Here is a 15,459-nt window from a genome sequence, read left to right as displayed (position 1 = left end):
CTCCCATGATTTGGACGGTTTGTCTTGAGTGAGAAATACAACGCGTGTACAGCTTCTAAATGCCTGAGTTTCAAGCCTCACAATCTGCCAGAGTATAAAATAACTCCCATTTAAAATTACAAGACGCATCGGTAGTAGGAAATTGGGTGAGGTTGGAATAAATGAGCGGACTGAAATCGTCTACAGTACCTGTCTTAATGCAGCGCGTTAAACACCCTAGCTTGTGGTGCCCACCAAGTTTTATCTGTAAAATCCACTCCGTCCATTAGTTTCCATTCTCCATTTTAGAATATGGACCAAAAATTCAGCGAGACCCAAAATCCACGTAGACCACACCATAGAGAACCATGGTTATCGGATACCAACCGCATGTACGCATGTTGGGTCACCATGGTTTGCATCTTTCATCATACCCGTTAATAAGATGTAAGTAATCAGGAATGAGTGAAAATATAAAAATTAATGTGATAGATATCATATGGGCCACACCGTTCGAACTTACAGGAGCAATTTTATATTTTTCTAATTGGTGTATCCCACCAGAATTTTTTTATGCGGCTGATTTTTTTTATGTACGATTAAAATAATGTTTTTAACCTGATGGACGGAGTAGATTCAAATATAAATAACGGTGGTCCCCATATAGAAGGGTATTTTACTCAGCTATCTAAAAAAGGTGTTGTACACGATCTGGTCCATCGCATGGGACCACAATTATAATTTATTCGACTCGGACATAGCTGCAACGGCCATTTTTCTATATAAGACCCATCAACCACAACCTTCCCATCACATCCATCTTCTCCTTACCTGTTTGGGTAAGGTTGCAGGGCTGTTTTCTCGGCGGTTTTCTAGGGTGATGTTTACTATAAAAGGAATGCAAAGGTGAGTACGCGCGCGCATGGGTGCACGTACGTATGGTGACAGAAGAGAGTGAGCACAGATGGTTTTTCTTGCATGGGATTTCATGCTTGAAGCTATGCGTGCTCTCTCTCTGTCTGTCACTCACGTGGGTACACGTGTGTAGTTTCAGATGAATGTGCGTATGTGTGTGTATGCACTTGTGCGCGTATGTTCGGTGACAGAAGAGAGCGAGCACACATGGTTTTTTCTTGCATGGGTGCATGCTTGAAGCTATGCGTGCTGGCTCTCTATCTGTCACCCACCTAGTTAGGTTTTACCCTTTAGTTCCTGTTTGGCTGTTGCTCTAGTGTATGTTTGTTCAATATGGACCGTCTATCTGGTGGGCCTTGGTATTGAATACTCTCTCTCTCTCTCTCTCTCTCTCTCTCCTGTTGAATATGGACTGTCCAACATGTCGGACGCTTGAGGAGAACTTGTTTCCAGTTCTACTATGTTTGGCCTTACTTGATAGCTGGCCAAACTGAGTTATTGGCAAGTTGAATTATACCGTGGGCCCCACTTAGATATTGTGCACACGTGCCGGGTTTCCACGTCAGCCCACGTCCATATGTGAGAATGGGGGAAGCCCTCTTCCTAATTCATTGGGAAATGTCAAAGTACTCTAGGAGAGCAACTTCTAAGGTACTCACATCTCACATGTGCGAATATAGCATGGTTGCTCAAGATCCAAGCCGCTCATCATATGGCCAACCTATGAAGATGACCTGGTAAAATATCAGAGGTCAGATCGTCTCATATGGGGTTGAATACATGTACGTGGGCCGTTGATCAATTTCTTTCAATTTTCCATTTAAACACGAAGCCCAACTGATGAGCAGTTTGATCTCAATGGATGTAGGTCCCATTTAAGGGACCATTTAGGGTCATATGGGCCATTGGATCTCGGAAATATATAGACGGTTAGGATTTACTGTATTTAGCTATATAAACATGTGAATAAGTTTGAGAATCGCAATCTTCTCTGCACAACTAGATTGTTGGCCATTGATCTGCAAAGAAATCCCATCTTAGTTTTGGAAAGATGATCTTGGGTGGACCACACAAGACCAACGAGGATGACTAACAGCAGCTTTTGGCCACGACTAACGATAATCCGTGCTCCCTATTGATGAGGTAAGATTTTTTACTGTTCTCTTTACATTTTGTTCAAATCAATAGTGTTAGAGTAACTAATGCGCGTTATGGAGGTTGGGGAGCCCAACACAGCTGCTGATGGCCTGGTCCGATTGGGGAGTGATGGTCAAGTGGACCTTATCTACCGATCGTTAGGGGACCTCCCTCTTACCATTTGTGGTCTTTTGTTCCTAGATATATAGAATTGGATCAGGCAGCCTGCGTGAGGCCTAAGCCTTTCTCCTGTCTTTCTTTTCTTCATATGATAGGTGGGCCCACGACTTTTGCCATTGGCCCTGCCCGAATTTACATCTGTAAAGCCTTTGTGCTCCCATCCATATGAATATACATATTTCCTTTAAAAAAATAAAAAATCAATAGTGTTAGAGGAACTCAACACTTCTACTTCCTGTTACACATTTCTAATATTGTTATAGGTCCTAAACCGATGGTCGTCGTCATCGGGGCTATTTGAGAAGGTGAATGGGAATGATGGAACGTTAATGGATTAACTGTCGCCCTAGTCATTACGTGTATTTTCTAGATGCATATATAATCTTCCCGGCCCATGCAATTTGCGCATGTTTTCCACAGACATGATGGACCGTTATTGTAATCATGTTCCTTTGGTTAGCCTACATGTTGATAATTCTCTACTAATGTTTCCAGCGTGTTTTTTTTTTCCTGAAGATTTCCTGACTAGTTTATTCAAAAGCAATGGATTTGATGCTGAGGAAGTAAGCAGCTGCTGCAAACAAGTGGAGAACTGTTCGTGTGAGTTAGTGATGAACCGGTATGATCAATTTTGATTATTTCTGTGGTAGATAATGTTAATTCATGGTGTATGTGATGATCATATATAGCAGTTATGATATTCCTCAGCAGCTCGAAACCTAATGGCATACTTCTATTGTGTGTTGTTCAAAAATGACATTAGAGGTTTACACCCAAATCTTCTTTTTATCAGTATGCATATCAAGATCCCTGACCACCTAGTGGTTGTTCTCAAACTAGTTTTAGATTATTATTTTTAAATGCACAATATCAATTAATTATACTAACTTTTGTTCTTGTGTCGATCTTGTTGGGAAGTGTCTTATCAAATAATTGAAATGCTTTTGTTCCGAGGCAGTAGATTATAGATTGTGCCATTAAAATTTTTGAATGAAAAGATAATAAGAAGAATAAAATGAAGAGAATGGGAAAATGAGAAAATGTGAATTCTCTCTCAAATCTCTCTCTTATTTTATTAGAAATATTTTATCATATGAAAATGATATAAATACCCTCGCGCATAAATACACATATTAAAAAAAATACAACCAAAATACCTTATTGCTCAACAATCCCCCTCAAGTTGGTGCAAAAATATCTATCATGCCTTGCTTAAAAGTTTTAAGTAATCTAGCTTTACAATCTCCTTTAGTAAGAATGTCCGCCAATTGAATTTGTGTAGAAATGTAAGGAGTACAAATTAGTCCATCATGCAACTTCTTTTTTATGAAATGTTGGTCCACCTCAATATGTTTAGTGCGATCATGCTTAATAGGATTGAGAGCAATATTTATGATAGCCTTGTTATCACAATATATACTCATTGGTCCTAGAGTGTTGTACCCCAACTTTGATAACAGAGATCGAAGCCATAACAGCTCACATACACCATAAACCATGGAACTGAATTCTACTTCTGCACTAGATTTTGTCATAATAGACTGTTTCTTACTCCTTCAGGTGACTAAGTTCCCCCCAACTACGGAGCAATACCTATATGTTGATTGTTTGTCAATAAATGAACCGGCCCAATTTGCTTCAGTATAGGCTTCAAGTTGAACATGTCTAACAAACAAAATTCCTCTTTCAGTACATGATTTCAGATATCTAAAAATCCAATGAGTTGCCTCCATTTTTGTTGTCATTGGATTATGCATGAACTAACTATAATACTCACTGCATGAGTGATATATAGATGAGTAAGAGACAAGTACAATAGCCGGCCTACTAACCTCTAAAATTGCCCAACATTAAGTAATTCTTGACCATTTTCGTCATTCAATTTATGATTTTGTTTTGATTAGAGTATCTCTAGACTTTACCCTAAGATTACCAATCTCTTTCAGAAGGTCTAGGATGTACTTTCTTTGAGAGATAAAGATGTCCCGCTTTGAACATGCCACCTCTATCCCAAGAAATTAAATACTTTAATTTGTCCAGATCCTTAATCCCAAACTCCTTTCCAAGGCTTCTCTTGAGTTTCAAAATCTTCTCTTCATCATCCCCTATTACCACTATATCATCTATATAAACAACGAGATCCACTATCTTCTCCTGATATCATTTAATGAATAGTCAACCCTTTTTACTGCATTAGAAGTACTCAAACCATGCTTTAGGTGATTGTTTGAGACCATATAAGGCCTTCTTCAGCTTGCAAACCTTTCCATGGGTATTAGGATACAAAAAATCAGGATGTATCTTCATGTATACCGCTTCCTCCAAATCACTGTGAAGAAAAGCATTCTTCACATCTAATTGATAAAGTGGTCATGTCAAGTTTGCAGCCATAGACATGAGTACTTATATAGAGTTCATCTTTGCCACCGGTGCAAAAGTCTCTTGATAGTCGATACCATATGTTTGTGTGTAACCTTTAGTTGACTAGACGAGCTTTATATCTACCCATAAATTCATCTGATTTATATTTCAAAGTATATACCGACTTACACCCCATTGGATGCTTTTCTTAAGATGATTTACCAAGTTTCCTGTTCCATTCTTTTCTAAAGCTTTCATCTTCTCATACATAGCATCGATCATTCCATTGTAGTTTAGACAAAGCATTCAAAACACTAATTGGAAGAGAAACAGAGAAAATGGAAGCTAGGAAAGGACAATAAGGTGGTGAAAGAGACCGATAAGAAATAAAATCTATCATGGGACGTTGAGTACGAGGATGTTTACTTTTTTGAATAATAATAGGAAGATTGATATCATTAGTACTATCAACCACATGAACATGAGAACGAAAAAAAGATGTGATAATGGAAATAATAGTAGTATCTGCATTCAAGGAGAGACTTTCCTGAGGTGGGTGGTCCTCTTTTGGCTTCTCTTTTAGCTTCCATCTTATGTAAACTTGCAACTCTTTAGTAGGTGCACTCATATCTTGTAAACTAATAGCACTACTAGAGCCTATATTCTTTAATCTAATAGTACCACTAAATAAAAAAACATATGGTGGTATAGTAACATGAAGAAACAATAAGTTAGTTCTCTCTTCACCAACGTGCAATCTCTTCTTGAAGAGAGGCACTGTAAGAAGCGAAGGAATGAACATCCATAGAAACAAGAAGACACCGAGAAGCAAGATGATAGCATTGATATCCCTTTTGAGGGGTTAAGTACCCAAGGAAGAGACACTTAGGAGCATTTGGATCAAGTTTATATGGTACATGATTGTTTATAAATATGAATGTTTTGACCAGAAACAAGTATTAGAGATAGAATATCCACATTCAATCATAACAAAGGAAAAATAGATGAACAATCATTATCATTTTATTTCATTAATCTAAATTCTTATTACATCCCTCCCATTACCCTTGATTCTAAAACAAAATACATTTAATCAATGTGACTGAGAATAGTTTAATAATAATTTTGGCTAGAGCTGTACACAAACCGAGCTAGCGCAGTCAACTCGCTTGACTCGGCTTGAAAAAGCTCGATTTGGTTCAGTTCGAAACTGAGTTTAAGCCGAGTGGAGCTGGTTTTTTTAGCTCAAAATTTTTTTGAGTTGAGTTCGAGCTGGCCCGAGCTCGACTCAACTCGGTTCAATATATAGCTCAAACTTGGCTTGACTTGGCTTAACTTGGTCAAGAGGTATGTAAAGAAATTTTTAATCTTACCTAGCTTTACCCCTTAAATAGTCTGGTGGTCCCTACCCTGCCCAATTGCCCTACCCTAGTCACCCTGACCCTATTGTCTAAGTGTCCGATGGTCCCTACCCTGCTCGGTCGCCTTGCCCTTGTTGTAACTCGCCAATTCGGCCACTGGTAATGTAGCCAAATTCGATTTTTGAATTTATTACATTATATAAATTATAAAATTATAAATATTATTTATATATTATATATTATATAATTAAAAAGTATATTATATCTTATTTATTAAATAAAAAAATCTCAATTGATAAAAACACTAAACACTAAACACTAAACTCTATATTATTAAATAAAAATCCTAACTAATAATTAATAAACCCTACTAATATTATATTTATATATTATAATATATATAATTAATTAATTATATATTACATATTAAATAAAAAATAAAATAATAAATCATTTATTATATTTATATATTATACATAAATAAAAATGATGTATGGATGGATTGGTTGGATGGTTTGGATGGATGGATGGATGATTGGTTGGATGTTTGGATGGATGGGAGGGATGGATGGATGGATGTATGATTGGTTGGATGGTTAGTTGGATGGATGATACTTGGTAGATAGGGATGAATGGATGATTTGTTGAATCATTGATGGATCGGATGGATGGATGGATTAAAGTAATGTTAATGTTATAATATATCAATATTATATATATATATATATATATATATATATATATATATATATATATATATATATATATATATATATATATATATATAGATATATATATATATTGTATAATATATATATTTTAATATATCAATATTATAATGTATATTAAATTAATATTATATTGGTAATCATATGATTTAATGTTGTCGTTAGTTATCATTTATAATTATTTGATTTTAAATGTTCTCTAATCCCCACATTAAAGTAATATTAGTATTAGTGATATTTTGTTGTTAACTTGTTATTGTTAATGTTAAATTAATTTAATTTAACATTAATATTAATGCTATCGTTATTGTTATTATTAATTTAATTAATGTTATTGTTATTGTTAATTTCTTATTATTGTAGTTGCAATATAGGATAATCAGTTGCCCATTTGAAGATTTCGATGTTGTTAGATATATATTCAATGTATTTTTGGATGCATAGAAATTCTCAAATTATCTCCTTTTGGACAATTCAATGTTGGATAAATAAGAATATTTTCATTTATTCTAATTTAAATGCACATGCCTGTTTCAGTTCGTCTCTCCAATTCTCTCTGGATATATTTTTTACAATTATTTTATCATTAAATATCCACACATTTTGTGTGGATAGTCGACATGAGAATCGAATACAATATTAATATGTTATGGAGAGATGAAATTGTGCTTGACGATGAATACATGTGTTTCTTAGTACAAGAAAATACATACAATGAAACAAAAGAATTAGAGTTAGGCTGTATCTCAAAGAGTCAATCGTTAGGCGGTAGGATTCAAACTTCGATGTTTAGGAGTGGTGAAAAATGAGAGTTAGTGAAGAAAAATATCTTACACTATCGGCGATGGCACATGACATATTATTAATTTCTATTTCAATAGTGGCATCAGAATCTGCTTTTAGCACAAAGAGTAGGGTCGTGAGTAAGAATCGAACCTCCCTTGCACCAAATACAGTCGAAGGATCAATTTGTACACAAGATTGGTTGTGTTCGAGCTGGGGAGGTAATAGTTTTGATGTTGATGATAAGGAGAATGAGTCTCATGATGCAGCACATGCAAAAACAACAATATGAATAGAGTTAGGTTAACATTTATTGTTAATTTCTTGAAATATGAAAATGATATAATGTGTACTTTTTATTTTAGTTGATGGATGTTATAAGTGCAATACATCAATAACTTTTATTTTATTTTCATATAACGCTTTTGTTGATATTATAATTCATAATTTATTATTTCTTTTATATGTCATATTTTTTTATTGCTTTTATATGTCATATTTCATTTTTTAATTTATTTTCATACTTTATTATTTTTAAAATACTAATTATTCCAACATAAACTGTAGGTTTTTTTTTCAAGTGAATCATCGACCGACATTTGAGACTATGGTTCCTTAGTCCATTCTCCAAAGTTTGAAAAATCGAAGATTTTGTATCATTTGTGTGGGACGAAGTTTGTTAATAAAATTAATCGGCTCGGATTATACTTATTATGTCGAGTTGGAGATGTAAAATCGTGTCCTAAAACTCCAAAGGAAATCTAACTTCTTTTTCAAACACTTATTGATTTGAATAAAAAAATCGTTTACTCCCCCATCCAAACTTTTAAAGGTAAAGGAAGAAGCTAGATTATTAGCATTAGAATAAGAACAATTCCAACTCACCTTAAAACGTAGTATGGAAGAAACTTTTATACATTAACGATGTCCTTCAAGACAAAATGATGTCGAAACAGGTTGAAACTACACGAATAAAAAGAATAAGAGTAACAAACTATCCAAGTTTCTCTCTGGTCTCGATGCATTTTATAGGACGTTAGGAACTACATATATATCTGTTCATAATGAAAGTTTGAAAAATCTAATTCAGACTATACAAGAGAACGATAAAAAGCTCTCTCTACATTTTGATTTATGAGAGGTGAACGAGTACGTATATTAAGAATTGAATAGCAGCTCGAGCTCGGCAAATGAATCTTTTCTCTAGTAGTAATTAGTAAATAACAATAGTAAAAAAACTTTTCTAATGTTTTTATAATAAGAATATTTTTTTATTTTTAAGTTTGTATTGTATTTTTTATTTTCTACTTTATTTTGTTTGTGTTATTAAATGTTATGTACAATTACAATTTTAGCTCGATACTTTCGAGTCCCGACCTCAAACTTCATCTCATCTTGAAAACTTAACTCGAACTTAAATTCGATAACTTGAAAACTCAAACTTAAAATCAAACTCGAACTCGGCTCGAACTAGTCCGATTTGCTGACCGAGTCAAGTCGAGTGGGACATAATGGCTTGGTCAACAAGCCGAGTTGAACACGAGCCAGGGGTAGCTGCTGACCGAGATGAGTCGAGCACAGGACAACTCGACTTGATACGACTCGGTGTACACCATTAATTTCAACAGCATCTCGACTTATGTAGCATCTGTTGCAATGACAAAAGAGTTGTGAGGGTTCAAAACTCTTACTTTACGCTAATATGCATAGAATATGTTCATGAGAGATTGAATCCTCGACTAATCTACAAAGATGCATAATTATCAAATATATCGGGGATTCCTGTTACGCGACCATGCAAACAGTCTCTATTGTGTGGTCGCGTAACAAGCTGGTCTTCTGCTCTCCTCTTTGTATCTTCTTCCTCTTTTCTTCTCTCTTATCGCACCGTAAAATATCTGAATACCGTGACTCTCAGATATAGAGACTCTCGAAGATCTCTATGACTTATTTTGTGCTCCTCACGTGTTAATGTCTCAAATGAGAGAGGAAAGTGATATTTGTAAGCCTTCAAATGTGTGAACTACCAAGTCTACAAAAGTAATAGTTGTTGCGCGGCTGCGCATCATATCTGTTGCGTAGTTATGCAACAGGTTTTTGATTAGAATGGGTAGACTTTCCTATGCAACCACCGACCAACCTCTTTTCTTCATTGTGCGGTCGTGCAGTCCATCTCTTTTGCGCGGTCGGTAACATGATGATCTTATGTAAAAAAAATTCTTTTTTTTTCCTCCAATAGATAGTCTCCAATCCTCCTTTGATTTTGTTGTGAATCAAATGGGGGATCGAACCTTTATCTAATAAAAAATTCTAGTTTCACCTGTTGTGTGACCACGCATGCTATATTGCGCGATCGGGTCCATACGACCACCCATCGGGTCTTGCTGCCTATATAAGTCGAGCCTTCTTCACTCAACTTACTCTGCTTTTGACTCTTCCTGCATTCTTTAATTCTATTGCATGACCATGTAACCGACCTCTTTTGCACAACCGTGCAATTGCCTTTTATTACGCAACCATACAATACTCATCTGCCCTGGTAGAAACTTGTCCAAGTACCCAGAGTTTTCCAAAATTCCATCCTACTTCTCCTTTACATTTCGATCTCATGACAAAGAGCAAAAGAACTTTCGGCGTCTCTTAATAATATACAACTCCTAGTTAAAGGTCAGAGTCCTTAAACCTTCAATCCTCCCAAGTCGACCTCTGCCCTAGAAAAATGGTCAAGACTATAGTCAAGCATCATTCTCATTTTAAAGAGTCAAACCTCTTAGTGATAGGCTTTTTGGACAGCATAGCTTTCTTGGCCAGCCCCATATGCTAGGTCATAATCATTGGCGACGTAGAAAGACCTCCCCGAGAGGGTTAAGAGATGGATTAGGAAAAATGGCTGAAGGCCACTGCAAATCCGAGAACGAAAAGTTCCAAACCGGGTAATAAAGAATCCACTCCATCTCCCTCCTTTACAAAGAGGGTATAGTCGAAGAGCAAAGAACAACAACCCCAGAAGAATATTAAGGAATTCACCAAGAACCGTCTCAAGAACTCCTGGGATAGCATAAAAGTTTATCAAGAGATGATTAAATTCAACAATCCTTATAAGGATGAGATGGTCATCATCCCGATGAATTTACATCACAATCTTTCAATCTTGTACATCGAGCCTACAAACCGGATGATTCATAACAGGATTTTATACACTGCCAACTGGGCTATGAGGGAGCCACAGATTCTAGAAGGCATTTTGTTGGACAGGGGCTTGAAATAAAGAACCGACATAATCTCTCCAATGAGGTTTCTACTACCATGCCACAACCCTCATGCCCTCTTCCCAACTCATTTGTTTAAAAAAAAATGCAGCAACGCTTTCGAACTCGGGATTCTTTGCGGGGCACCGAAGAATTCTGAACTTGCGGCTTCCTGTTTGCTCGCGATTACTACAACGCTTGGGCCAAGGAGATAATTAAGAAGCATTCAAATATTCTGATAAAAATTGATCTCTTGAATGCCATAAAGGTCACATCAGACCATTTTTACAAGGATGTGATTGTGTTTAAGGGCTTCCTCAATTACCAATGCACGATGACCAATTCCTTCCACCTTCCTCTCGGTGAAGTTAGCATCACCTTATGAAACCTGTATAGGATGGCTGGCCTCCCAATAACGGGCCACTTCTTTTACGAATACATGCCCACAAACAAATAATTCACCCATTTCTCACCTACCAATCGCCAGCTGGAAGTCTCGTGATTAGGGATTTCAATCCTTGGTCTAATATGTAGCATCGACTATTTTTATTCATTTATTATTTTAACTAGAACTAAAGAATGAACATGTTATATGATATGATTGCCATGCTCCATGTTATTTGGAGGTACTTTCAGATTGACCAAATACAGTCACATAATTTTGCTTATATAATTTGTTTGTTGTTATATTTCTTAATGCCAAATGGGAGAAATATCCTATAGCCTAAGTTCAGCTTTCCATATATATATATATATATATATATGATTTCTCAAGTTAAAATTTTCTCTAAACATTTACCTTTTTTTCCTTTAAATCACATAAGCCTCGTGTATGTCTCTCGATAACAGGTCGGTGCTTTCTGTGGGAGTGACAACAGCATGAAATAGGATTCTATGCTTATTTGTAGTTGCATTGGAAGTCAAAACAAAGATGAGTTGACAAGTATTTCATCGGATTGATGAGTGTTTATTTCTCTACACTAAGTTATAATTTCTTCCTGAAGATAGTGGATTTATTGATTGACTCTTTGCCTGTGGTTGTAGCCCTTTTTAGTGAACTATATAAATCTTATCTCTTGTGATTTATGATTGTATATTAACTCATCTTATTCTCAAATTTACTTACCTTTATTTGGTGATTGTGATAGCCTTATAAGGAGAATCTTCTAGTTTAGGAGATCTTGGGACATGACACTTTCAGAGTAGATTAGTATAATCTTAATATATTATCTCGTTATATCATGTAGATAAAAAATATATAATCTTACAATAAAATATAGGTCTTGTAAGTTCAATCAGTAAAAGAGGTCCATTGTTCCATGATTCAAACCATTCACATGATGCATGATAAAACATGCCTCAAATTCTCCGGTATTCAATTGAAGAAATTTATTCATTGAATGTCCAATATCTTCAAATATGAGAGATTTTTAGGGCATGGTTCATAGATGATAGACATCTTATCGACAATTTGGGTCACTGATTGACATTATGATGTTTTACATATACCTAGTGGTGTATACTGAGTCGAATCGAGTCAAGCTAGCCTTTCCTCGACTCGGCTCGATCAGCAGATACCCCCGGCTCGTGTTCGGCTTGGCTCAGCTTAGTGATCGAGCCACTATGTCCAGCAAGACTTGGCTCGGTCAGTAAATTGGACCAATTTGAGTCGAGTTCATGATCGAACTTTCGAGTCGAGTTCGAGTTCGAGTTTGAGTTTTTGAGTTTTCGAATTTGAGTTCGAGTTGAGTTTTCGATATGAGATCAAGTTCGAGATCAGAATTGGAAAGTATCGAGTTAAAATTGTAATTATACATAATATTTAATAATACAAACACAATAAAGTAGAAAATAAAAAATAAAATACAAACTGAAAAATAAAAATATTCTTATTACAACAATATCAGAAAAGTTTTTTTTTTACTGTCGTTATTTACTAATTACTACTCGAGAAGAGATTCGTTTGCCGAGCTTGAGCTGCTATCCAATTCTTCATATACGTATTTGATCACCTCTCTCAAATCAGAAGGTGGGGAGAGCTTTTCATCATCATCTTGTATAGTTTGAATTAGATTTTTTAAACTTTCTTTGTGAGTAGATTTATATATAGTTCCCAATGCCCTGTAAAATGCACCAAGACTGGAGAGAAACTTAGATGGTTTGTTACTCTTCTTTTTATTATTTGTGCAACTTGAACCTGCTTCAGCATCATTTTATCTATGAGGACATCGTTGATGTGTAGAAGCCTCTTCCATACTACGTTTTAAGGTGAGTTAGAATTGTTCTTCTTCCAATGCTAATAATCTAGCTTCCTCATCTACCTTTGAAAGTTTGGATGGGGGAGTGAACGTTTTTTATTTGAATCAATAAGTGCTTTGAAAAGAAGTTGAATTTTTTTTGAAGATTTATGATACGGTTTTGCATCTCCACCCCGGCATGATAAGTGTAACCTGAGCCGAGTCGTTTTTTTTTTAACCAACTTGGCCTCATACAAATAACACAAAATCTTCAATTTTTCAGACTTTGAAGAGTAGACTAAGGAACCATAGTCCCAAATGTCGGTTGAATGTGCACTTGAAAACATACTTACAGTTTATGTTAAAATATTATTATTTTAACAATAATGAAGTATAAAAATAGATGAAAAAAATGAAATATGAGATATAAAAACAATAGTAAAATATGATAAAAAGAAGTAATAATGAAATATGAATTATAATATAAGTAAAAGCATTATATGAAAATAAAATAAAAATCATTGATGCGTTGTACTTATAACATCCATCAACATAACATAAACTAAAAAGTACATATTAAAACATTTTCATGTTTAAAGAAATTAACAATAAATGTTAACTTAACTCCATTCATGTTGTTGTTGTTGCATATGCTGCTTCTTGAGACTCATTCTCATCCTCATCAATATTAAAATTATTACATCTCAACTCAAACGCAACTAATTTTGTGTACAAATTAATGCTTCAATTATATTTGGTATAAGGGAGCTTTGATTTTTGCTTACTACCCTACTCATTGTGCTAAAAGCAAATTTTGATGTCACCGTTGAAATAGGAATTGACAACATGTCTCGTGTCATCGCCGATAGTATAAGGTAATTTTCTTCACTAACTCTCATTTTTCACCACTCCAAAACATGAAAGTCTGAATCTTTTCACCTTATGATTGACTTTTTGAGACATAAGTCTAACTCTAATTCTTTTATTTCATTTTTTGTATTTTTTTGTGCTAAGAAACACATATATTCATCGTCAAGCATAGTTTTAGAACTTGTAGCAGCATGAGCTCTAACTTCTTTATCACTTGGTGTGAATCATGTGGTTATGTAAATATTGTACAATTCTTCGATTGCGTCACAAACTTTCAAGGTTTCAGTTAGCCCTTTGATTAGAATAATCTTAATAAAGATGAACTTAACATAGCTGATCTTGCACCGAGGTTTTTTTTAAAAAAAAAACTTAACATAGTTGATCTTGTACTAAGGATCAAGAACAATCACTAAGGCCATTAAAAAATGACATTTATCTCAGTACTTATCAAACTTCATTTACATACCAAGTGTCATAAGTTGCAGAAAATTTGGACCTTCACTGAAACTTTTTCTTAAAGCTTCATTGATCTTTCAAACAAATGGAAGATATGTATTTGATATGGGATACTTATTTCCAGATAATATCTTCGTGTAGTAAAAAAAAAAAAAAAACTTTGAGAAACTTGTAAACTTCTTTTGCTTTGCTCCAATCTTATTCAGTAGGCAACCGAGCATACATTCTATCACGCGCTGCATATTTCGAAAAATGCAAGTTCCAATTCCACGGCCAAATTCAATATTTCAAAAGTTGAATTCGAAAGTTTTCATACATCTAACTTTAATATTTTTTTTAAAAAAAAAAACTCCACATTCAAACGTTGAACTATGTCATTCCATATACTCAATCTTAAAGGCCTCTTATGTACTTTATACTCTCCCTCACATTCTCTATAGTTTGGTCAATTGTTTTCAGCTCTTCTTGTACAATTAAGTTTAATATGTGAGCACAACACTAAACTCGAAATATTTTTTAATCAAAAAATAAATTGTCGGTTGCCTTAAACTGGTTATATAAAAATGATATTATACTATCATTTGTTAAAGCATTGTCTAAAGTTATTGAAAAGACTTTATTTTCAATGCCCCAATCTTATAGATAGACTTTATTGAAGGTGGCGGAAGTTCAATATTCTCTTGCAAAGTTTTCAATCTTCATTAACATAGTGTGCGGTGAAGGAAATGTATCTCTTTCTTTGATTAGAAGTCGTCTACAAATCAGAAGTCAAACTTACCCTTGAGATTGATACCAAAATTGCTTTCAGTTTCATTTTCTCACTTGTGTACATCTTCATGCACTTCCTCTTCATAATAACGCGAGAGACCTTCTCAACATAAGAATTAAGAAATTTACTCTTTATTATTATAAATGGTTGTTCATCAACGATCACAAGTCTTTCATACCACTCCTTCAGCTTCTCTTTTTCAAACTTATGAGCGAAAAGTTTACCTTGAGACGCATCTCCTTCAAACTTGCTAAATGATAGCAACTATTGGCTTGGAAGTGGAATTCTTGGTCTATTTGAACAACTTTGCATATGTCTGTTTAAGTATGAGTAGTTGACCCCTTGGAATTTTTTTTTGTACAGTGTTTTGTAGTGAATACATATGCGGGTTCGACTGCGTTACCGGCGGCCAGATTGGCGAGTTGCGGCATGAGC

At 34.9% G+C, this 15,459-nt stretch overlaps 1 long non-coding RNA gene across 1 annotated transcript; it reads right to left on the bottom strand.

The window, feature by feature from the left end:
* On the bottom strand, window positions 1–15,459 carry LOC131250165 (uncharacterized). The gene is made up of 3 exons (XR_009173106.1): window positions 15,428–15,459; window positions 190–244; window positions 1–84 (listed from the first exon to the last, which is right to left on the bottom strand). It is a non-coding gene; the product is annotated as an uncharacterized LOC131250165 (long non-coding RNA).

Source organism: Magnolia sinica, chromosome 6 (assembly GCF_029962835.1).
Source record: "Magnolia sinica isolate HGM2019 chromosome 6, MsV1, whole genome shotgun sequence".
Taxonomy (NCBI): Eukaryota; Viridiplantae; Streptophyta; class Magnoliopsida; order Magnoliales; family Magnoliaceae; genus Magnolia; species Magnolia sinica.
This window is presented reverse-complemented; position numbering and strand designations above follow the sequence as displayed.